Genomic DNA, 24,177 nt, shown 5'->3' on the forward strand with positions numbered 1-24,177 from the left:
ATTTGCCTTAGAGAATCATTCTTTTTTTTCCAGTTTTCCCTCTGTTACATCCTATGAGCAGTTTCCCTTAGTATTATGATATTATGTTTTTACTTGCCTCTGATAATAATTTTAAAGGTAAATTTCATAATACTGTAGATATTATGGCTTTTTTAATTTGTCTAATTCATTAAAAGAGGAATGTGCCCAGGTAAGATGAAAAAAGTGACTTCACTCTTTGATTTTAAATTTGTTTCTGAGCTTTTTCCCTTGTGGTCACTTTCTTTATTTGTTTCGTTCCTCTTTCCTTTTTCTTTTTTCTTTCCTTTCTTCCTTCTTGCTTGGTTTTTTTTTTCTTTCTCTGAAAATCAGTTACATAAATTCTAATTCTTTCTTTTTCTTTTCTTCCTTTTCATTCTTTTTAAATTTTTTGTCTTTTTTTAGATCACAATAATTTTCCATTCTCCACATCAAAGTTCTCTTTATCAAAGAAGAATAAGCCAAAACCGCACAATAAAAGACTTATCAGATGATATACACAATATTCTCTCTTACTGCTTCCCCACCTTTCACCTGTGAGGTTCCTTTATGCATTCTCTACAATCATCATTATCTTTTTTATTTTAATACTTAGGATTTAGTGCAATTTTTGTTTTTATTATTGTAGTCCTTTGGAGTAAATTGTTCTCTTAATTCTGCCTATTTCACTCTATATTAGTTCATACAAATCTTCCCATATTTCTCTGAATCCCTTTACTATTCTAACTTCTTAATAACATTTCATTACATTAATATAGTGTGGATTTGGGGGTTTTGGGGGTAGAGAGTGTTAGTTATTCATAGTCAATATGTGGATACTCACAAGGTTTCTTGTTCCTTACACCCCACTGTGCTGCTATGAATATCTTGATAATTAAGTCTTGTCTCTCCAGTATGGTTTCCATTGTATTGTCATTCCACAAACCAAGGAATGTGCAGCAACAAAAGGATAGGTGAAAATGTACTCTTTTAAAACAAATAAATTTAAGAATATTCAAACAGAAGTAAGTGAGGCTGGGGTAAGGCCCAAATGGTCCTTTCTGGAGGCCTGTATCTCTCCAAGCTCTTATTCCTAAATAAACAACTGAAGTAAAATACACAATCACATTCACTTCCCCATATTTTACGGCTTTGCAGAAGGGAACTTCAGATGTAGCAGGCACCAGTTGCTCCCCCATGTTGCATTCCTGCAAGCTGGGACATGATTTCTCATGTGTCAACATGTCCTCAAAAGACTCTGTCATCACTGTCAGTATACTTGAAAAACTGTCCCACCCTTTGCCTTGTCCAGGGCAGATCTTACCAAACTGGGAAGAATTGCAGATGTGAGGGGCTTTATATTCAGTTATGGTCCTGTGTTAGTAGTTGTTACACTGGATTTTTGTCATTAACCAACTCATGTATCCACAAGAAATCTCTCTAAAATGTAACCAACAGACAGTTTTCCTTCTCTTCTTGAAGACCATCAGTGAAGGAAATATATGCAAAGTGTTTTTCTTAAAATAAACCTATGGTCTAGGTAATTCCATGCCTTAAACTGAAATTGTTCTGTTTCTTACTGACTGGCCAATAATAGGTCCCAGCCCAAGGCTCAATTGGTCACTTTGAGTTTTGATGGCTTAGAGTGAGTGTAAATAGCAAGTTTTTCTGTTCTGTCCAGAAACCCAGAGGGTCCTCTTCTATCAGACATTTTTTTTTTTTTTTTATCATTCTTATTTTTGACTAGGTAAGAGAAGTCATTCTTTGCCTCATTTCTTACCTAGCCTTGATCATTGAATGTCCATTGCTTCAGTCAAACTGAGACCTATGGAAAACCTTAGCTTGAAAAGGCCAAGATCTCTCATCGCATACAGGGCCATCTTCAGTTGTCCTTATCTGTATCTTGCCACTGGACGCAGATGGCTCCAGAGGAGAAAGTGAGGCTAGTGACATTGCACAGCCCTGTCTCACTTAAATATAATTCACTTCCAAGTCAAGACATCACCTTCGTGATATCATTGGTTTTCTTTGAGAACGAAGGACACACAACAACAATCTATAATTTTTAGTGTATTTTATATTTATCTCATTACATCCTCATGACAACCTGGTGAGGAAGATGGTATTATTAGCCCCAATTTCCAAATTAGGAAACTGAAGCACAGAAAGATTAAGTAAATTGCACTATGTGACACAGCTAGTCATTGTCTGAAGCTGACAAGTATTATTATCATCATTTATAGATGAGGAATCTGAGCTGGCTTCATCATGATCATACAGGTCATAATTAAAGGAAACAGAATTCAAATCCAAGTCTTCAATATTCTATTCACTATAGCATGCTTTTACCACTTCCCCTTATTTTTTTGTTGTTTTTTGTTTCTTTTCTTTTTTAGTTTTTATTTTTCCCAGTTACTTGTAAAATTAATTTTTAATATTCATTTTAAAAACTTTGGTAGTTCCAAATTCTCCTCACCCTACCCTTTATTGAGAAGGCAAGCAATTTAATATCATCATTTCTTATAGTATAAAAGTATTCCATTATAATCATAGACTTATTCAGCCATTCCCCAATTGATGGGAATCCCCTCAATTTCTAATTCTCTGCCCCCAGAGAAGAGCTACCATAAATATTTTTGTACATATTGATCCATTTCCTTTTTCTTTTTTTGTCTCTTTCAGACACAGACCTAGTAATGGTATTGCTAGATCAAAGGTTATGGATGGTTTTACAGCCCTTTGAGCATTGTTCCAAATTGCTTGAAAGAATGGTTCAATCAGTTCACAACTCTGTCAACAATGTACTAATTTCTCATTTTCTTTTTTATGCTTCTCTTGAGGCTCTGCCCACTGTAAGAGACTGGGCATTCCAATTACCCCTTCCCCCAATCTGCCTTCCCTTCTACGACATCTTTCCTTTCTCTCTCCTTTCTCTCATCCCCTTCCCCTCTATTTTCTTGTAGGGTAAAATAAAATCTCAGAGTTTAAAGACCTTAAAGGCTATTTTGTACAAACCATGCCAAACTAGCAATTTCACCTGATACCTTTGATATCCAAACTCTAGAGAGGGAGGATCCACTTTAAAAATGGATGAGTAAAAGTAAGAAAAGTCAATAGCAGAATATTAACTTTGGGGTCAGTCTTATCCTCAAAAGTTTAAAGATATAAGGTGCCTTTTTCTCAAAAGATACCCCCTTTAGACTAGGGTAGAAAAAACATTTTTTCCATTATGTAAAATATTTTTTACCGATTTACAATGAACATATCAACATTGGTTCAACGGATATTTATGTTGATATTCATTGCCACAGAAATTTCATTATGGAGTTTAAGAGAGTAGTAGAGGTTATGTCTATACTTAGAAAGTGCACTAATTAGACCCTTATATTGATTTAGATGGCCAATGGTGGTCTATTTTGCTGCACTGTGCTAATATTAATAAAGATTGTCACTGAATATCAAGGCTAGGTATATTGAGCTTTCACAGGATGCATGTCTGCTACATCTCTTGCCCGCCTCCAACCCCAACTTTTGCGCTTTGTATGATATGGAGATTTAACCTGAAGTCAGTTTAAAATTTTGATTTTGATCATGGCTTAAGAGAAAATAAGACAAGCAAAAAGCTATCTGTACTGCAGAATTTTCCTAATAGTCTCAGCTTGACTGGCTTTGGCTCGTTAAATATTCCCAGACATAATCTAGAGGCTTATGATGCTTGAGTTTTTATCTGCGGTGCACCTGCTTTTGACATTCCTTTTATATTAAACTACACTTTATAGTCTCCCCAGGTAACTAAATAAATCACTTGCAGCACAGATACTTATTATCTGCATTTGTGTTGGAAGTTAGCATTTACTACTTTTATTAATTCTGTATTTACCAATTTAGTAATCTAAATTTTAAGTACATTTTGAAAGTTTCCATGGATACTTCTCAGTATAAATTCACCAGCAGGGTTTTACAATATGAATAAGATATTAGACAATCAATTGATTAAGTTGAGCAAAAGAGCTTCAAATTTTAGAACAACATACTGATTTCCCACTTCTGTTCCAGTTCTCAAGTGAAAACACCTTAGGCAAATCAATTCTCTAACCAGGAATAAAAGTTTTTTAATTTTTTAATTGTAAGGTCCTAAATTAATGCATCTGGGAAAATCGTATTGCATTAAATATAAAAGATATACTGATATATTTTTGAAAAAATGCATAGATGATAGATATACCCACACATTTATATGTGTGTGTATATATGTACACATATACATACAAATATTTTTTCCAGGAAAAAATCCAATTTGTTCTTATAGACCAGTCTATTCTCTATCCAACATAATACACTTCCTCTTAGATATATGTGTTCATGTATATGCATATATGGATGCATACACACACATATATGTGATCATATTAGCTTTTTTAAGACTGTCTATGGGACTGTCCACTATCACTGGCCTATGGTAGTTAGCTCCACTAATGAAAAGCTCTGCGGTTCATTACATATATATATATATATATATATATATATATATATATATATATATATATATATATATATATATATATATATATATATATATATATATATATATATATATATGCATATACACGTATTCTTAGGTATACAGACAGATACATAATGAAATGTCATATATATGATTAATGTATGTGTATTCAAGAGATATAATGTTATATGTTGTACTTGATAGGGAACTAGTCTTTGAGTCAAGAAAATCTGGTTTCACGTTTTGATTCTAACATATACTTGCTATGTGACACTGAACAGGTCACTTAATTTCTCCGTTGGGCTGCCTAACACTCTAGTCAATAAATTAATAAAGTGTTGCCTGTCTGCATTGGTAGAATGAATTTTCTCATGCTGGCTTTACATTGAAATTACAGCTCCAGACCAAACAGGCAAGTATTGTGTTAATATGCTTTTATAAAATTAGTAAATATCAAGGCTACCAGCAACTTTAGAAATGGTCCAGGGGATCACGAGTCCAGGGATTCTTGGTCTGGGTACATGAATTTATTTTAATAACTTTCTTTTATTATAATTTGTTTTGTTTTAGTCCTATGTATTTTATTTTTGCATTAAAAATATTATTCTGGAAAGGGTTCATAGGATTCACCAAAATGCTGAAGAGATCTTATGACAAAAAAGGTTAAGACTTTTTGATTAGTCCAGATGGCTCATTTTTTCAATGAGTATTCTGAGATTCCAGGAGTTCCCATGACTTGTCCCTCACTGCTCTGTTTCCTAAGTAGCAAAGCCAAGATGAGAACAGTTTTTCTGTTCTGGGTCCACTTCTCTTTTCCCTCCACCATTATGCCTCCTTGGTCACATTTTCTCTTTCCTATTTGTACAAATAACCATGAAACTGCTCTTTAATTATAAGGGCCTTCTCAGCAAAAGGGGAAAATAATAATCTCTAGATCAATGAGGCAAAGAAAGGGGGAAAAGGAAAGAGGTTGTATAATCAAATTAGTTTCAAAATCTTGTCCACATTTTGTTCAGAATGTTCTGTTCCATGTGAATGATACAGACCTTGTAACTGTGGCAATTTGTAATTGAAGCCATTATCTCAAGCAGTCTCTTAATGGAGACCAGCTGTCTTGTTAGTTACCAGGCAACCTTCCCAGATACTCTCCTTGTCTTGTAAGGTGGGATTTCAGACTGGCTTTGTTTCATTACAAACCACAGACCAAACTTGATCACTGATCTGTGCTAATTAGCTCCACTAATGAAAATTTCTTCTGCCCCACCCTAGCCAACATGATTTTATGTTTAGCACCATATACACAGTCCATGAAGTTCAGCAATAATGACCCATTCCATAGAGACCACCTATCAAGCAGACCCAGCAGATCCTAAGAAAGAGACTAAAACACCTCTGACCTTCAGCAAGAGTATCAAAATGCTGATGAGACTAAGTATCCAACAATAGTTAGAATGGGGTCAATCAAATACAACCTTGGGTAAACACATCATGCTATTTGAACAACTACCTTAGTGCATCTGCACTGGAAGGTGCATCTGCATCTGCAGTGGAAGGTGCATCTGCATCTGCAGTGGAAGGTGTATCTGCACTAGAAGGTACCCAGAAAAGTGGAGGGATGAGAGCTTACAGAGGTAGGTCAGCTTAAAAAAAAAAACAAAAACAAAACAAAACAAAAAAAACTTTACCCAAGTGAAGAGGAATTTTCCTTTCTCCTTCCTCTTTTTGCACAATGATGATGTTGTGGCTAAAGATGACGAAATATGATTTTATATGCTACTTTAAGGTTTTTAATTCTTTTATATATTTCACTTTGAATCAGATCCCAATAACACTGTGATGCAAAAAATACAAGTCTGACTATTCTAATGTTATATAAGAACAATTTGAGGCTGAGAGGTCTTATACATAGTCATGCAGCTAGTAAGTTCAGAAACAGGATGTTCAACCCTGTCTTCTTAATGCCAGAAGCCATGCACAATGCATCTACTGAGATACGTCACATCTGACTATGAAAGCAGAGCAGTGCTAGTTCTACAAATGTAGGTTGTCACCATAGGGCAGTCCAGTTCCTTATCAACGTTACTTATCTGAAAAGTTCTGCTCACATGCTCAGGCAAATCAGTACTAAGCTGTTTAAATGAATGTAAGCAACTTTTCCATTGTTATGTAAAATAGCTTAAATATATATGCAACTTGAAAACTAATATATGAGATATGTTTTAGAAGAGAGAATGAGAGAAAAGTATCTCCTAATTATGAAAAAAATAGGGAATATCAAACACTCTTGGAAGTGTTTTCGGTTTGGGCCTTACTCTTTTCATTTACATGCTTGCATGGAATGTAAACAGGATTTCAGACTGGAAAAACAAATATTTTAAAAAACAAGCCCCTACCTCTCTTCTAATTAACTGGAACCTTCTAGGCACGGTACATTTAAGTACAATTATAGTTGAAATTAAGGAAATATATGATATTCTTCAGAACAAAGCAGTTTGGGATATTTCGGCATTGAATCTCTCTTAAAGATGAGGACAAACTGCCAGAAAGGGCTTCAGATTAAAATTCAAAGTTGATAGAGGAACAATTAAGGTTTAGTGAGCTGGCTACTAAATTGTAAACTGGACCTTTATGTCTTTTATATTTGCTCTAATTATTATTTAGCACAGGCAGCAGAAAATTGATCCATATTTTGTTGCATCTCAGCTTCAGAGGCTGCATTGAGTGCACAATCATCTGCAAACAGAAAATCAAGCACCAGCACTCCCTCCACTTTGGTTTCAGTTTGTAGTCTTTTCAAATTGAAGAATTTACCATCAGTACTGCAGTTGACCTTGATGCCATGTGCTCACAGGTGCTACATCAGCCACCACCATACCATAGGTTCTATAGGTGGAACCATTGATTACAACAAATGGAGAAGTTTTGAATGCTGTGAATAAGTTCACTTACCTTGGTAGTGTACTTTCCAGGGATATACACATTGACCATGAGGTTGATGCACGCATTGCCAGAGCTAGCTTAGTGTTTGGAAGGTTCCAAAGAAAAGTTTGGGAGAGAAGAGGTATTAGACTGACTACCAAACTGAAGACCTACAGAGTGTTGTGTTGACCTCATTGTTGTATGCCTGTGAAGCATGGGACAGTCTGCCAGTGTCATGCCAGGAAACTGAGTCTCTTCCACTTGAACTGTCTTGGGAAGATTCTGAGGATCTTCTGGCATGATAAGGTACTAGACACTGAAGTCCTTGCTTGAGCTGAACTGCCAAGCATTCAAACTATGTTTCAGAGAGTGCAACTCCTATGGGTTGACCACATTGTTTGAATGCAGAATATACCCTTGCCAAAAAGACTATTTTATGGAGAACTCACATGGGGCAGGCAATCACATGGTGTTCAGAAGAAGTGATACAAGGACACTCTCACAGTCTCTCTCAAGAACTTTGGATTTGACTGTGCAACATGGGAGACACTGGCACAGAACCGCTCAGCATGGCATGCCCACATCAGAAAGGGTGCTGTGCTCTCTGAGCAAAGCAGAATTGAGACAGCACAAAGTAAATGTAGGATGTGCAAATTTGGAGTACCCACCCCAAAAATTCATATGAACTATCTGTGCCCAGCCTGTGGTAAAGCATTCTGAGCTCATCTGATCAGCCACAGTTGGACACACTGAAATTTCACTTTATAATGGTGATGTCATTTTGGTCCTCTTGGAAAGCGAAAGACAAAAACCAACTTGCTCTAACACATTACCTTTTAAAATGATAATTCATTAATTTTAAGGTCAACTGTTTTGATGAGGTTTTGTTTTTTTTTTTTTGTTTTTTTTTTTTAAGGCATGGGATGCAAATAATTTCAAATTGAATGGGAAGGGAGGGTCAACATAAGGGCAATATTTGCAGATAGTCCCACTTGAATTTCAAACAAAATCTATGCATCCAAAATTGTTTACGACACACAAAAATGTCAAGTTAAAGATGTAAATCCAAAGTGATGAACTGACAGCAAATATCATAAGGGACAGAAAGAAAGACAAATAAATGAAATAGGTCATTAACAAAGCTGAATTAAGCAAAATAGTTTGTGTTTTCTCTTAAAAGTCCTCTTAATATACAATGCACATGGAAGAGCTATCATTCAAATGGAATGCCCTTCTCCCACCCAGATCACAGAACAATGAAGCAGGAAATAGTCATACTCCTTTTAAAATTTTACCAAAAAGGGAACTTTGAATGTTAATCTTTATGCACATGAAAGGAAATAGACAGTTAGGTGGCATCCGAATAGAGCACTGGAATTGGAATCAGGTAGACTCATCTTCATGAGTGAATTCCGTACCAGACACATAATAGTTTTGTAACCTGGGCAAGTCCCTTAACCCTGTTTGCCTCAGGTCCTCATCTGTAAAATGGGCTGTTGAGGTCTGGGAACCATGAGGTTTGGGGTGCTTGGGACCCCAAAGTATCTACACGCCAGGTCCTTCTGAGTGAATTTGACTCAAGACTTCTTCTTGCCAAAGTAAAACAAAAGTTTATTAAAGGTTTGCCATGTTGGGTTGACTCTTGAGGAGCCTAAGCATTTGTGATGGTTGTATTGACAAGCAGACCAGATAGAATCTCAGCTAGACAGTCAGAGCTGGATTGAATCTGAGTGCTTTCATGAAGGTGAGATGGAATTTATCTATAGAAAGACTGTGGGAAAGATCTAGAGGTGGTCTAGTAGTCTGGGAGGAGGGTCTAAGGAGGATCTTGATGAGACTCAGGTAACTAGTGATGTAATCAAGGGTGGGAAACAGCTGGAGGCAATTGGGAAGTATCAGACAATGGAGGACTTGGGTGGGAAGCAGGTGGGGCAATTCAGAGGCAAGAAACAATGGAGGGCCAGGCTAGGTTAAGGGTAACAGATTTGAGTATGTATGAAAGGCCAGATTAAGTGGTAATATTCAAGGGGAGTTCGAGGAGGTTCCCAGAGTCTGAACCCCATCAGGGCTAGAAAAGAAAATGGTAAACCACTCCAGTATCTTTGTCGTGAAAACCCCAATGATATCATGAAGAGATGGATATGACTGAAACAACCCAAAAGCAACAAACCTGAAAGTAAAGGGACTGAATTTTTAAAGATGCTATATTCAGAATAATAATTCTTATGAATAATATTAAATATGAACAATATTAAATATGAACAATATTAAAATATATTAGCTGTATAATTTGTTTATGTAAGTGCATTTTGGTCTACGATTGTCATAAAACATATTAAGAAGCTAATAACTAAATCCCAGTAGAAAGTACATCATGACCAAGAGAATATTACTCCTATGAGAATTACTTGTTATGTTTGGAGAGATTAAAGACTAATTGGAGGCCTCTGAGAAGCAACACCTTAGGACTAGACATGCTGTAACGTTGGATGATTTCTTGGTGTTTAAGAGAACAAACCCCAATGTCTGAAAAGGAAATTTATTAGGTCATTTGGTGGAGGAGAGTGACCTGGAAAGGAAATATGGCTCCCCCTTGTCCAGGTTCCAGAAGGTTTACATTATGTAGGATTTAAACAAGGGTACCTACATGGCCATCCCACATACTCAATGAAGGAATTTTGCAGAGGGCAACTTGACAAAAACAGAAGCTTCTTGAGTCTATCACAAATCTTGTGTGTGGTAACCCAAAACATTTTTGTTTTGGGTGGATGCAGAACCTGAGGTAACACAACATACCTTGAAGCCATCTCCAGCATTCCTAGAGAGGAGAATAAGGTGACTTTCTGGGTGACGACAATCTTTAATCACATAGTGTTGCATTTAAACAGTATAATATGTTTTTTTTTCTTTCAAAACAGTGTGACAGATAATTTTCACATATTAGTCTCCATCATTATTCTCCCTCTTCCTTTCCCTTTCACCTATAGAAACAAATAGTATGAAATTATTTTAAATACCTTTGGACTCTTAAGTGTGTGGATTAAGTCATCAGTTTTAGTGAATTAAAATGTATTAAAAGTGAATACATATTTTCCCCAAAGACAAAGTAATGAACACCAGAAAGTTTGCATTTGACCTTGACAACTATATAGTTATGTCTCTTTATTGAGGTGAATGCCATTGCATAATAATTATGGGAGAAAATAAAAAATAAAATAAAAAGCATTTACAGTAGAACACAGAGCAATACTTTCAGAGTAGAGTTCCATGTCAAAGATGAATTTGAATAAGCAAATTTATGTTCTTTTGAAAGTGTGCATGATTAGCTAATGCAGGAGATAAAAAGTATTACTGAAATATATGCTAGGAAGACTTATAAACATTAGTGAAAATTAATTCTAAGCTCTATCCAAATACATTCAAAACATCTCTTGATATGTACACAGTTTAAGAAAAAATGCAATAATTGGGTGTCAGGGGGTTAATTGTATAGTACACGGCAACTTGGAGAGACTTGATCTCGGGTCAGAAGATGTCTCTTAGTTCACCATGTATTCAAAAAGCAATTAAGGTCTAAACTTGATTGATATAGAGTAATAAATTAAAGCTGGTACTTGTGATTACCAGTTTTCCCACTCATATGAAATATGCCATTGATAATTTCGTGATTTGCCTGAATATTCTGTCTTCTCTTTCTAAAACTTTGTTATTACATGTAAAAATAACTGAATTATGATTATTATTGAAAGAATTATAATTATAATTATTATTCTTTCTGTAAATTTATTTTAAAACTAATCAATCCTTAAAATTCAAATAAGGACAAATAGAATAGAGAGAAAAATGAGAGAACAAGCCTACTTTGTGATGCTCTTACAAAAGGAGCTTCAAGGAAAGAAAGGTGCTTTTATATTTACAAAATAGTATCCCTGGTGGAGGCTTGCCTTGCAGTGGGGGTGGTCAGGATGACTTTTCCTTTCTATCTTTTCTTTCTATTCTTTTGGCAAGATGAGGAGACACTCCAGTGTCTTGAGGTTCTGTTCCTTTTTATGACAACTCCATTGCTACCCATTTCTGGCCAAGGGGAGCCATTTCATAGGATCTGAGACAGGTGTGTGGCAAATAATATTTAAAAACCACCCCCGAAACCATATGACACACTTTTAGTTTAATCAGCATTACCAGCATTTTCTCCATCACTTTCATTAGTCTAGACAATAAGTAAAACAATAAATAAGCCAAGCCCTGATTTGTAGCTCTCAAGTTTCTGAGGTGGAAATACGTACTCGTGATAGTTTTACCATCAGTGCTAGCAATCGGGTGTGAGCCAGCTACAGCACACTCTTGGTCTGGGCCATGACCTCCTTTAACCGGTTTTCTTATCCAAACCAATCCAATAAACATTTATTAAGCACCTATATAGTCAGAAACTGTGGTAAACACTGGGATACAATTAATGTGAAGAAATTCAATCTCTATCCTCAAGGAGCTTACACTCTAAAGGGGAATATTGCGCACAAAAGGAGACAGGAAATAAGTGAGGACAGGATACAAGGGGGTATTTTGTTCTTTGCTGTTGAAACCAAACAGGACAGCAGAGACAAAGTGAGCTGAGTCTCGATTTCTATAAAAGAAGGCACTGGGAAGAGTTTAGTACTGTGCCCTCTAGGCCTCCTCCATTCAGAGGGGAGAGAAGGCTGAAGGAGGTGGTGTCAATAAAGGCTTGACATAGTGAGAAAGCAGCATAGTGAGGAAGAGATTAGAAGTCATGAGGTTATCCTGGGATAAGCATCTTGTTCTATGAAGTTGAAGTCAAAGAAAGAAGCAGACGCAAAGCTGAGTGAATTCTTAGTACAGACTCTCAGATTTGGAAGAGATCTTAGAGGTCATTCAATCCAACTCATGTCTCCTTTAGGGCATTTAACCAAAGGGTTGTTCAGCTATCATCTGAAGATCTCTAAGGAGGAGGAATCTATTGCCTCCTAAGGTAGCCATCTCTACATTGGATGACAAATGGTTAGAAGAGATTTTGTAACTTACAGTTATGATCTGCTTCTCTGCAATCTGTTGCTATGAATTATATCTTCAGAGGCCAAGCAGATCAATGCTAGTCCTTGTTTAACATAAGGATATTTTGACCATAGGGGACTAAATTTGGGCATTGTGGAGAATATTATGACATTAAGAGCTAAACCATAGTAACAAAAATTATTTTGTAAAGGAATAGGTAAAGGGAACTTATTCTTTGGATAGAAAAAGGGAGGGAGATAAGCCTCCCTGTCAAATATTCTGGTTGTATAAACAGTCCTTAATATTATGGATTTTTTCTTGATAGAAGTCTTACTGAGTCAGGCCAATAAAGCACTTTTTATATAGAGCTGTGTCCATTGGGGACCAGCTTAGCTATTGGTTCTTATATAATGGGCATCACCCAAAGTATGGCTTAGCACTTGAGCATGATACAACCCAAGATAGCAGGCAGAAGTTACCTTATGTCTCAAATCAAGAAAGACATTTTGGTCAACCTATCTTTACATTTAAAAAGTGCAATAGAATTCTCTACTGGTGACAATACGCTTCCTTTAGCAAAGGGCTCTAATAAGATTCAGTTTCATAGAGTAAAGCTATGGCACAATTTAGTGGATAAGGTATTAGACTTGAAATCAGGAAGACATAGCTTAGAATCATGTCTCAGACATGGAATAGCTGTGCCGTTCTGGGTAAGTCATTTAACTTCTCTGAACCCTAGTTCCCTCCTCTGTAAAAGGATGTTGGACTAAATGGTCTCTCAGGTTCCTTCCAGCTCTAAATCTCTGTTTCTATGATCCTACGATACTAACGATAACATATTCTGCTTGTTCAGTAGTTTCGACTGTGTCTGGCTCTTTGTGACCCAGCTCGGAGTTTTCTTGGCAAAGACATTGAACTGGCTTACCATTTCCTTATCCAGCTCATTTTATAAATGAGGAAACTGAGACAAACAGATTTAAGTGACTTCCACATACAGCAATCTGCAACTAGAAAGCAGTAGAAATAAAAATGGTATAGTTTTATAATCCTATATTCCCCTCATTGCATACATACAAACTAAATGACGCTAGAATTTGTCAGGACATTTGAGTATCTTCTGCCTGTCTCTTGAGTGAAGAGAAGAGGATGTTTGGCAGGGAACTGGACTTCTTTCTCACATTGTACAGGTCCAACTTTCATCCCCTGTTCCTCTCTTTCCTGCCTAAAGTCCGCACTTCGGAGGGAAGAAGATTATGAAGCAGAGCCTCTCATCTGACCATCTAACTGTGTACCTCCCATCTCATGCTGTATTTGCCTCCAGCCAATCTCTAATGTCCTTTAGAAAGAGGAGTGACATACTCCATCCAATGGAGTATCCATTCTCAAATGACTCTGAACCCCTCAAGGCCATCATCCAAACTGTACCCTTCAACCCCCACTATCCAAATACTTATTCTCATCCTTCTCAACCCTTCCACCTCCAAGTTTTGACCAAACACTACTCAGCCTTCCACTGTGTCCTCTAGAACATATGTGTTACTTGATAACAAATCTTTCTTCATCCTAAATCTCTTCCTCTCCCACTCCCCTACTAGCTATTGCTAAAATCTGGATCCCTCTTGATGATAATTCCACAATTCCTGACCTCATACTAAAGGATATGTATGTGTGTGTGTGTCTCCCTCTATATATAGACATAGACATACATGCATACATACATACATATATATACATGTGTGTACATATATATATATATATATATATACACATATATAGAGAGAGACACACACACATTCACATATGTATACATCCGCCATTTGCCACTTTTGTTCCACCACATTTGTTGCTGAATGAAGGTGGAGAAAATCACACAACCATTCTGACTGGGTCCACTACTAACTGGTTTGTGTGTCACACAACCTCAATGAGGCCCGCACTGCTACTAAGTAATCCTTCTATATCTGCCTTATTAATTAACTAATTACTTCACAACAGCTCTTGCAAACATTTTCATTCATCACCCCCTTGGCTGAGAACCTTGCCATTTATACATACATACATATATATATGTATGTATGTATATGTTTGCATTTTTATGTATGTATGTATGTATGTATATATGTGTATATGCATATACATACACACACAGAAACATATATATGTTGACTGTCCCTCAAACACCTTAACCACTTAATTCCTTAACCTATTCACTTCCTATGAGCTACTTCTCCACCACATCAGCACATACAAAGATGTCATACTTTTTAATCTTGCCAAGACCCACAAATTTACCATCACCCAATTCCTAAATTTAGGAATTCCTAAATCCCCTTCCTTGATCATTATCTATTGGTTTTTCACTTCTCCCTTCCCTTACAAAACCCTATTCTTCATTTACATTATGATCCATGATCCTTTTGACTTCACATTTCTCTCCTAGGCCATCTCCCCTATAGTAGCCATTCTCTCCTCTTTTCCTCATCTTCATCCATTGATGAACCAATTCGAATCTATGCTGTCCTCTTCTCTTGAAACCCTTATCCCCATATCATCTCACTGATTATGCTCTGCCAAGATTCAGCTTTGGATCACTTCAGCCATTTGCCACCTTTGCTCCACCCTATTTGCTGCTGACTATGGTGGAGAAAATCACCCAACCGTTCTGGCTCGGTCCACTGCTGACTGGGTTATGTATTACACAACCTCAACTAGGCCCTCACCGCCATTACACAATCCTTCTATATCTGCTTTATTAATTCATTATCCTTCTCTCCAAAGCAGTTCTTGCAAACCTTTTCATCTATCATCCCCCAGCCTCTTAGCTGAGAACCTTGCCTTGTACTTTACAAAGAAAATTGCAGTCATTCACTATGAGTTACCTCTTTTTTCCTCTATCCCATTTCATATCAATTAGTACACCTTGTGCAACTATCTCCTCCTTCACCTCTGTGTCACATGATAGGGTGCTCTCACTCCTTACCTAGGCTAACTCTCATATCTATCCCAACTTCTCCAATAGATTACCCCCTCTAACATCCCCACTCTATCACTTATTTTCAATTTCTCTTTTTTCTACTGGATCATACTCTACTTCCTACAAATATGCCCATATCTCCACTACCGTGAAAATATCCTCACTTATTTCTTCCACCCCTGCTACCTTCCATCCCTATTAACTATTATCCTACTACATCTCCTTAGCCTTTTGTTTCTAAACTTCTTTAAAAGGCTTTCTACAGCAAGAACCTCCATTTCCTCTCTTCTCACTCTCTTCTTAACCTTTTGCAATCTGGCCTCTCAATTTATCATTCCACTAAAACTGCTCTCCCCAAAATTACCAAGGAGATCTCTTAGTCACCAAATCCAATGGTCTTTTCCTATCCTTTATGACCCTAACCTTTCTCCAACCCTTGATGCTTGATTACTCTTTCATCCTTGATACTCTCTTTTCTCTGGGTTTTCAGGTTACTACTCTCTCCTGGTTCTCCTATTTCTTTAGCAACTCCTCCTCTAGCTCCTTTCCTATATCTTCCTCTAGATCACACCCTCTAGTCATAGGTGTCTCACAGAGTTCTATTTTGGGCCCTCTTTTCTTTTCCCTCTATATTGCTTTACATAGCAGTCTCATTAGCTCCCTTGGATTTAGTTACAATCTCTACACAAATGACTCTCAAATCTACCTCTCTCTTCCTCACCTCTGTGCTTCCCTCTGATCTCACATCTCCAACCACTTTTTAGATATCTCACACTGGATGTCAAGTAGATATCATAAACTCAACAAACTCAAAACCCAACTCATCATCTTTCTCCTTTAACCATACACATCCCTACCTTTCCTATTGCTATAGAAGGTGACATACACATACATACATATACACACATACATATAAACATATATATATGTATATATATATATATATATATATACATATGTATATATGAAATAACTAAACATACTCATGGAAAAACTCTAACTATATATATATTATATGGTGTAACCTGATTTTTAAAACTTCCTAGGTATGTGTAGGGTAATGAACCATCAAGTATTATTTAAACTAGGAAATGAATGGGGGTAGGGGAGCACAAAGAGTCAGACACAATTTTCAAAAACAACTGAACTGCCTGGTGAGAGGGATGTATTTTCTGGAGTCCTTAAGTTTTTACTTTTCTTTTATCTTTGGAGAGACTTCTAGCCTCTAATTTTCACAAATTTGAGGTAGAAGAGAGCACTATCTGACTGCCATTTTTTGTTATCTTTCCAGCTGGCTGGAAGTTGGGAGCAGGGAAGAACAGGACTAGCTGCTCTGCCAGCTGAGCAGTTTTGGAATGGTGAGAACTAAAATTGTTTTGTAAGCCCTAGGCTGAGGGCTGTGAAGCTATGGTGTTAGAGCTGACTGAGAGAAGCAGAGGCAGAGATGGGCATGGTCTTACCGATGAGGTGAGACAATGCCCAAGAGAGAGCAAGCTCAGCTCAACTCTACCACTACCCCACACCAACAGTTTCCCACTTGCTGATGAAATCTTCAAGAATTCTAAAACATGTCCATTCTTTTTTGTTTTCTACTGGCTTCAGATCAACAGGGAGGAGGAACTGAAGAAAGGGCAAGCTCATACCAGCTGCAACAACATTGTAATTTATACAAAATTTTAATTTATAGAACAAGGTGGTGAATAAGGACCACTAATTAAAATGATCTAACAAAAGTATGTGTAGGGGAGAGTGAAGTTTTCTCATGACACAGGTGAATTAAAAATCAGAAAGGAATGAGGCATGACAAAACAGATAAAGGGATCAGTCTCTTTTGATAGTTCATCATTCATCTCCTAACCTATATGCATAGTTGTCAAGTGTCCCATCAGTTTTGTCCAAAGACCTCCTCTCTTTCTCTTATCTTTTGCATATGGATGATTCCCAGCGTTATATATCTAATAGCCCTAAAACCTCACCTGAACTATAGTTCCATTCCTACAGCTGCCTGCTGGACAGCTGCTTTTAGATACCCTACTGAAAACTAAAGCTTAACATGTTAAATAGTAAATCAATAATATTCCTCCCTAAATAAGTCTATCCACCAAATCATCTTAATATTGTTGATGCCATCAAGTCACTCAATTTGGAAACCTTGGAGTCATCTTTTTAGTCCTTCTAACCATATAGGATCAGTCAGTCAGTTATAAATTCTCTTTCTAAAACATCTTATATCTATCTCCTGTCCTTTAGTACAGCCATCACTCAAGTTCAGACCCACATAAGTTTTTACCTGCACTAAGGTAAGACTACTTAAATTCCCTAAAACCCTCTTCTCCAAATCATGCTTCGCAGAACTACCAAAGTAATATTTTTATGGCACAGGTCTCATACTCAGATTATTGTTTTAAAGACAGAAGAAATCTCAGTGGCCACAGTTCAAATGCTTTATTTTACAATAGAGGAAACTAATTGTGAAGTATGGCTATGAAGTCTCATACATGAGATTTGAATCCACATCTCCCTGACTTGAAATCACTCTAGTGTCTGCATCATGTTGCTGTCAGTTGTACTCAGAATCTTCCAAACTATTCTCATTATCTTTAAGAAAAAAATAGTCAGGGCTCAATTTGTCAACACATATACTAAAAATTAGAATGATAAAGAGAATAGCATGGCCCCTGCTCAAGGATGACATGCAAATTCATGAAGTATTCCATGATTTTTTTTAGCTAGATGCATTTCTGATAAGATTGGGGGTAAAACAAAGATGTCCATTATTATCATTGTTATTCAAACTGCACTAGAAATGTTAGCTTTAAAAATAAGAGGAGAAAAAAATTAAAGGAATTAGAATAGGCAAAGAACAGACAAAGTTATCATTCTTTGCAGATAATATGATAATATACTTAGAGAATCCAATAGAATCAAGTAAAATTCTATTTGAAATAATAAACAAAGTTTATTGATCAAAGTTGTAGAATATAAAATAAACTCATATAAATCATTGACATTTCTGTATATTACAAACAAAGCCCAACAACAAGAGAGAAAAAGAAATTCCATTTGAAGTTACTGCAGACTTCATAAAATATTTAAGAGTCTACCTGCCAAAACAAACCGAGGAACTATATAAACATAATTACAAAACACTTTTCACACAAATAAAGTCAGATCTGAATAATTATGACTAGGCCAAGATAATATAATAAAAATGACAATTTTACCTCAATAAATTTACTAATTTAGTGCCATACCTATCAAATTACCAAAAATTATTTTATAGAGCTAGAAAAAATAAAATCAAAATTCATCTGGAAGTACAAAAGTCCATAATATAGAGGGAATTAATGAAAAAATGCTAGGGAAGGTGGCCTAGCAATACCAGATGTCAAGTTATATTATAAAGCAGCAAACATCAAAACTACTTTGTACTGGCTAAGAAACAGAGGGGTGGATCAGTGGAATAAGTTAGGTACACAAGACATAGCAGTCAATGATTTTAGTAATCTACTGTTTGATAAACCCCAAGATCCCAGTTTCTGGGATAAGAACTCACTATTTGACAAAAACTGCTGGAAAAACTAGAAAATAATATGGCAAAAACTGGGACTAGACCAACATCTGATATTGTATACCAAAATAAAGTCCAAATGTGTACATTATCTAGGTATAAAGGTTGATGCTATAAACAAATTAAGGGAACAAGGAATAGCTAATCTGTCAAATTTATGGAGAATGGAGGAATTTTTGATGAAACAAGAGACAGAGAACATTAAGAAATGCAAAATGGATAATTTTGATTGCATTAAATTGAAAAGGTTTTGCACAAACAAAACCAATGCAACTAAGATTAGGAGGGAAACAGAAAACTGGGAAAGAATTTTTACAACTAGTGTTTCAGATAAAGGCTTTATTTCTAAAATATATAGAGAACTGAGTCAAATTTACAAGAATACTAATTATTCCCCAATTGATAAATAGTCAAAGGATATGAACAGGCAGTTTTCAGAGGAAGAAATTAAAGCTACGAAGTCATATGAAAAAAATGCTCTAAATCACCATTAGTTAGAGAGATACAAATCAAAACAACTCTGAGTTACCACTTCACAACTATCAGATTGGCTAACGACAAAACAGGAAAATAATAAATGTTACAGAAGATGTGGGAAAGTTGGAATATGAATTCATTGTTGACGGAGTTGTGTGCTGATCCAACCATCCTGGAGAGCATTTAGAACTCTGCCTAAAGGACTATAAAAATGTGCATACTCTTTGGCTCAGCAATACTACTTCTAGGTCTATATCCCAAATAGATCACAAAAATGGGAAGAGGACCCACATGTACAAAATTATTTATAGCAGCTCTTTTTGTGGTGGCCAAGAACTGGAAATCGATGGGATTCCCCAACTGGGGAATGGCTGAATAAGTTGTAATATATGAATGTATTGGAATACGATTGTGCTATAAGAAATGAACCAATGGATGTAAGAAAATTCTGGAAAGACTTCTATGAACTGTTGCTGAGTTAAGTGAGAAGAACCACAATAAAGTTGTATACTAACATCCACAGTGTGCAATGAACTTTGATACACTTAGCTCTTCTCAACAATTTAACGACCTGAAACAATTCCAAAGGACTCATGATGGAAAATGGCATCCACATCCAGAGAAAGAACTATAAAGTCTGAATGCAGAGTGAAGCAGACTATTTTCTTTTTGTTTTGTTTTCTTTCTTGTGGTTCATCCTATTAGTTCTAATACTTCTAAATAACATGAATGATGTGAAAATGTATTTAATAGGAATGTATATGTACAGCCTACATCAGATTGCATGCCACCTTGGGAAGGGGGAAAGAAAAGGAGGGGTAGAAATTTCGAACTTAAGGAAGTGAATGCTGAAAACTAGAAATAAATAAATTAACTTTAAAAAAAAGAAACAAAAATAGGCAATCTCAACAAATCAAGCCCTCAACAAATATGTTCCAATATGCCTTTCTAGTCCTATTTCACATTTTTTCTATCCACTGACTCTTCATTTTTTTATCCATTTTAGATTAGCAACTATTCCTAGTGCTCAACATGCATCTCATCCCTCATGTTCAACAAAGGAAGCAATTCCCCATGAATTCCTTTTCATCTCTGCCTTTTCCAAATCAACTTAGCCTTTAAAGGCTAAGCTCAGTTATCACTGCTTCCATGTAGCCTTTGTATATCCCCCAGCTGAACATATCTGTCTTTTCTCTCATCCTCACCAAAAAATGAATATGGGGAGTAGGATGTTTTGCAACATAAATTAGGAGGTGAACAGAAAGCAACCTGTACCTTCTTCACTGGATGAATATTTGATCTGTAAATTCTAATCCAGCCACAACACAAATTTTTAGAGAAAATTTTTTAAAACATCAGTCACTGAGTACATGAAAAATAGCAGACATAGAAGGCTTGAGATGCCCAGACTAAAACATTTATACTATGATTATTGGTTTCAAACATGAAGTATCTAAGTCTGCATACAAAATCAAACTTGTCATTGAAATCTTTGGAGGAAGGTAAGAATGACTAGTTTAATAATCAATTTTCACGTTGTGATTTTTCTATGATTCAGTCCCTAAAGTAACCAAAATATTAGATTTATGTTTTTTCTTTCAATTCAGTAGTTTCTATGATGAAAAACAGTCAGAGTAACCGACTGAGAGAGAGATAATGATGATAAGATCAAAAGTTCCTTCCTTCATGAAATTCCTTCCCTCTTTCTAGAAAAGTTTCATATTACTATACAGGATGCCTTGAAGCATTTAAGAGGTTATTACCTGCCTTAATGAAAAATAACTTAAAACAACAGAGGGTTCATTTTAAATGTAATGTACAACTTTTTCAAAGAGCTGGAAAAGATATTACTTTTATGTAGTTTGATGCAGAAGTTCATAGCAGCAAAGTTTAGAACTGCAAGTCATCCTAAACACCAGGAAGGTTCATTGATATTTCATATTTGAAATTATGCAGAACTTTAGAATGGTATTTAATGAACATGAAAGGGAAAATCAATAATTATGGTACCAATCAATGAAATACAGCTTTGATTTGTTTCATATCATCAAATCAGAATTGGCCTTTTTAGGAACAGTGAGAATGCTAAAATATGTTAGAGACTTTTTTTCTCAATGTCCAAAATATCCTTAGTGCAGTTTTAAGCTCTAGTGGCATCAGACACTATAATATATGCCAGAAACTTGGAAAAAAAATAATTCAAAAGTGGAGCTGCTTAAACTTCTTTTACATTTATCTAGTGTTGTGAATTTTGAATAATAAATGTTAATTTTAACAAGATGGCATACCCTTGTCATTATGAATTTCATGTGTGAAAATCTTTGGATGATACTTTCTCAGACCAGTGGTTCTGATCAATAGGTAGAGGAGGTTCTCTTCCTTGTCTGCTTTAATCACTTGTTCTATATCTATGTTTGCCTTGTGAGATCATGTCAAAACTGTCCTTAGGCATCAAAACTTCATTCTTTTGATAATCTTACGTCTAGGATCACAAATACAGTCTTTTTTTATCACTGAGTAGTCCTGATAAAAATGTTTACAAATTTTGAAAATCAATAAGTAATATATAGCACAAGATAGTGTTTTATTGAATTTTGGTAAGAAATATCAATATTTAAAATATTTAAATAATTAATATTTCAAATATTTTGTAAGGTTTTAGTATTCATAGTTCTGAAATTATTAAAGATTAAAATTGCATTGACTTAGCATTACCTGTATTTTTCAGTGCTCAAACACACAAATAGTATTATCAATTATTGACTAACCATTTTTTTTCAAAACATAGATTTAGGGGTGAGAAACACTGGTCAGTATTTCATTTGATAATCTGTGAAAACTTTTCTGATAATTGCCAACAAATAGCATGTAAAAATATGTTATATTTATATAAATTAATAAAAATTACTGAAAAAATTTCTCCCTCTTGAGCACTTTTATCCCTTTTGTCTAGCATACAGCTTTATAGTTGATGATCTATTATGATCTTGCTCTTCATATTGAAAATTAGCAAGTTATACAAGCATGTTTGATTTTTTTGAACAATACTATATCTAGTTAAGATTTTGGTTCCTGGGAGTCTAGCTGCCAAGACATACTCAGTGACTAAATGAACACAATTATGAAACACTTTTTAACCAAATAAAGTCATATTTAAATGACTGGAAAAATATCAATTGCTCATGAGTAAACTGAGCTAACATAATACAAATGACAATACTACATAATTTACTTATTCTATACCAATCAAACTAGTAAAAACATATTTTATAGAGCTAGTAAAAATAATAACAAAATTTATATGGAAGAACAAAAGATCAAGATATCAAGGCAATTTATAGAGGGGGAAATGCAAAGGAAAGTGTGTCAGATATAAACTATATTATAAAGTGTTGATCATCAAAACTACTGGTACAGGCTAACAACTGTATTCTCATCCTTTGTTGTGGAAGAAGACCATGACATCAGAGAAATAATGACAAGACTTGCACTTGACTTTGTTTTGAGTGAGGGAGGGCTATGTAGGTCACCAGGCTCACTTCTCCTCCAGAGCCATCTGAATCCAGTGACCAGATATATTCATCAGGATGACTGGAAATGAACCAGGATGAGGCAATTGGGGTTAAGTGACTTGCCCAAGATCACACAGCTACTGAATGTCAAATGTCTGAAGTGAAATTTGAACTTAGGTCCTCCTGACTCCTGCACTGGTGCTCTATCCACTGTACCACCTAGCTGTCCCTGACTAAGAAGTAGTTGTGAATCAGTGGAATAAATTACTACACAAGAGACAACAGTAAATAGCTCTAGTAATCTCCTGTTTGATAAACCCTGTTTCTGGGATAAGAACACGCTATTTGACAAAAACTGCTGGGAAAACTGGAAAACAGTATGGCATAGACAAACACAACACATCTTATACCAAGATAAGGTCAAAATGGTTACATAATTTAGCCACAAATGATGATATCATAAGCAAATTAGGAGAACAAGGAGTATTTTACCGGTCAAATCTATGGACAACAGAAGAATTTATGGTTTTGTTCTCCAAGAGGACCATGACATCAGGAAGATAATGCCATGGCTTGCAAGTGAAATAGATTTAAGTGAGGCAGGTCTGTGAAAGTCACCAGTCTCACTTTCTCCTCCTAAGCCATTGAGGTCCAGGGACACGATATAGATCAGGATAATTGGATATACCCCAGGATGCAGTGGAAGACAGGTTTTTTTTTTAAGTTAAGCTCTTTCCAAGTTTTCATTTTGACTAAGGCAATGCCATTCAGTGATTAGAGCTATTTAAGAAGTGAGTCAGAGGATGGCCCCTTTAATTATATAAAAAAAATTAATCAAAATGGGAGGGGGAGAAGCTCAGGATTGCTGACCAGAAAGAGAAACAATTACTATTTACATTCACTCTGAGCCATCAAGGCTCAAATTAACCATGAAGTGGTGCTTGGGTGGTGACCTATTATTCAATCAATGAAAGCCAGAGTGAATTGGGTTTAAGACATGGTCATTAAGAAAGGAATCTGGCCAGTAAATCCTAAGATATTTACCTTGGTTTCAGCCTTCAAAATTTACCTTCTTTTGGGCCAAGTACTCACAGTAAGGGCATGATGGTCCATGTGGAGAGAGGTGAGAAGAGGAGACTAGAAGAGAACAGAGGAGAGGAGAGGAGCAGCTGAGTTGTCCAACTAGATGTAGACAGTTTCATCCCCAGTGGGG

The 24,177-nt window shown here is 35.9% G+C and overlaps 1 non-coding gene across 1 annotated transcript; it reads left to right on the forward strand.

The window, feature by feature from the left end:
- The first annotated feature begins 18,022 nt into the window (after positions 1–18,022).
- Positions 18,023–18,127, forward strand: LOC140502875 (U6 spliceosomal RNA). Its single transcript, XR_011966610.1, has one exon. It is a non-coding gene; the product is annotated as a U6 spliceosomal RNA (small nuclear RNA).
- The last annotated feature ends 6,050 nt before the right edge of the window (positions 18,128–24,177 follow it).

The sequence above is a fragment of the Notamacropus eugenii genome, chromosome 4 (genome assembly GCF_028372415.1).
Source record: "Notamacropus eugenii isolate mMacEug1 chromosome 4, mMacEug1.pri_v2, whole genome shotgun sequence".
NCBI classification, from domain to species: Eukaryota; Metazoa; Chordata; class Mammalia; order Diprotodontia; family Macropodidae; genus Notamacropus; species Notamacropus eugenii.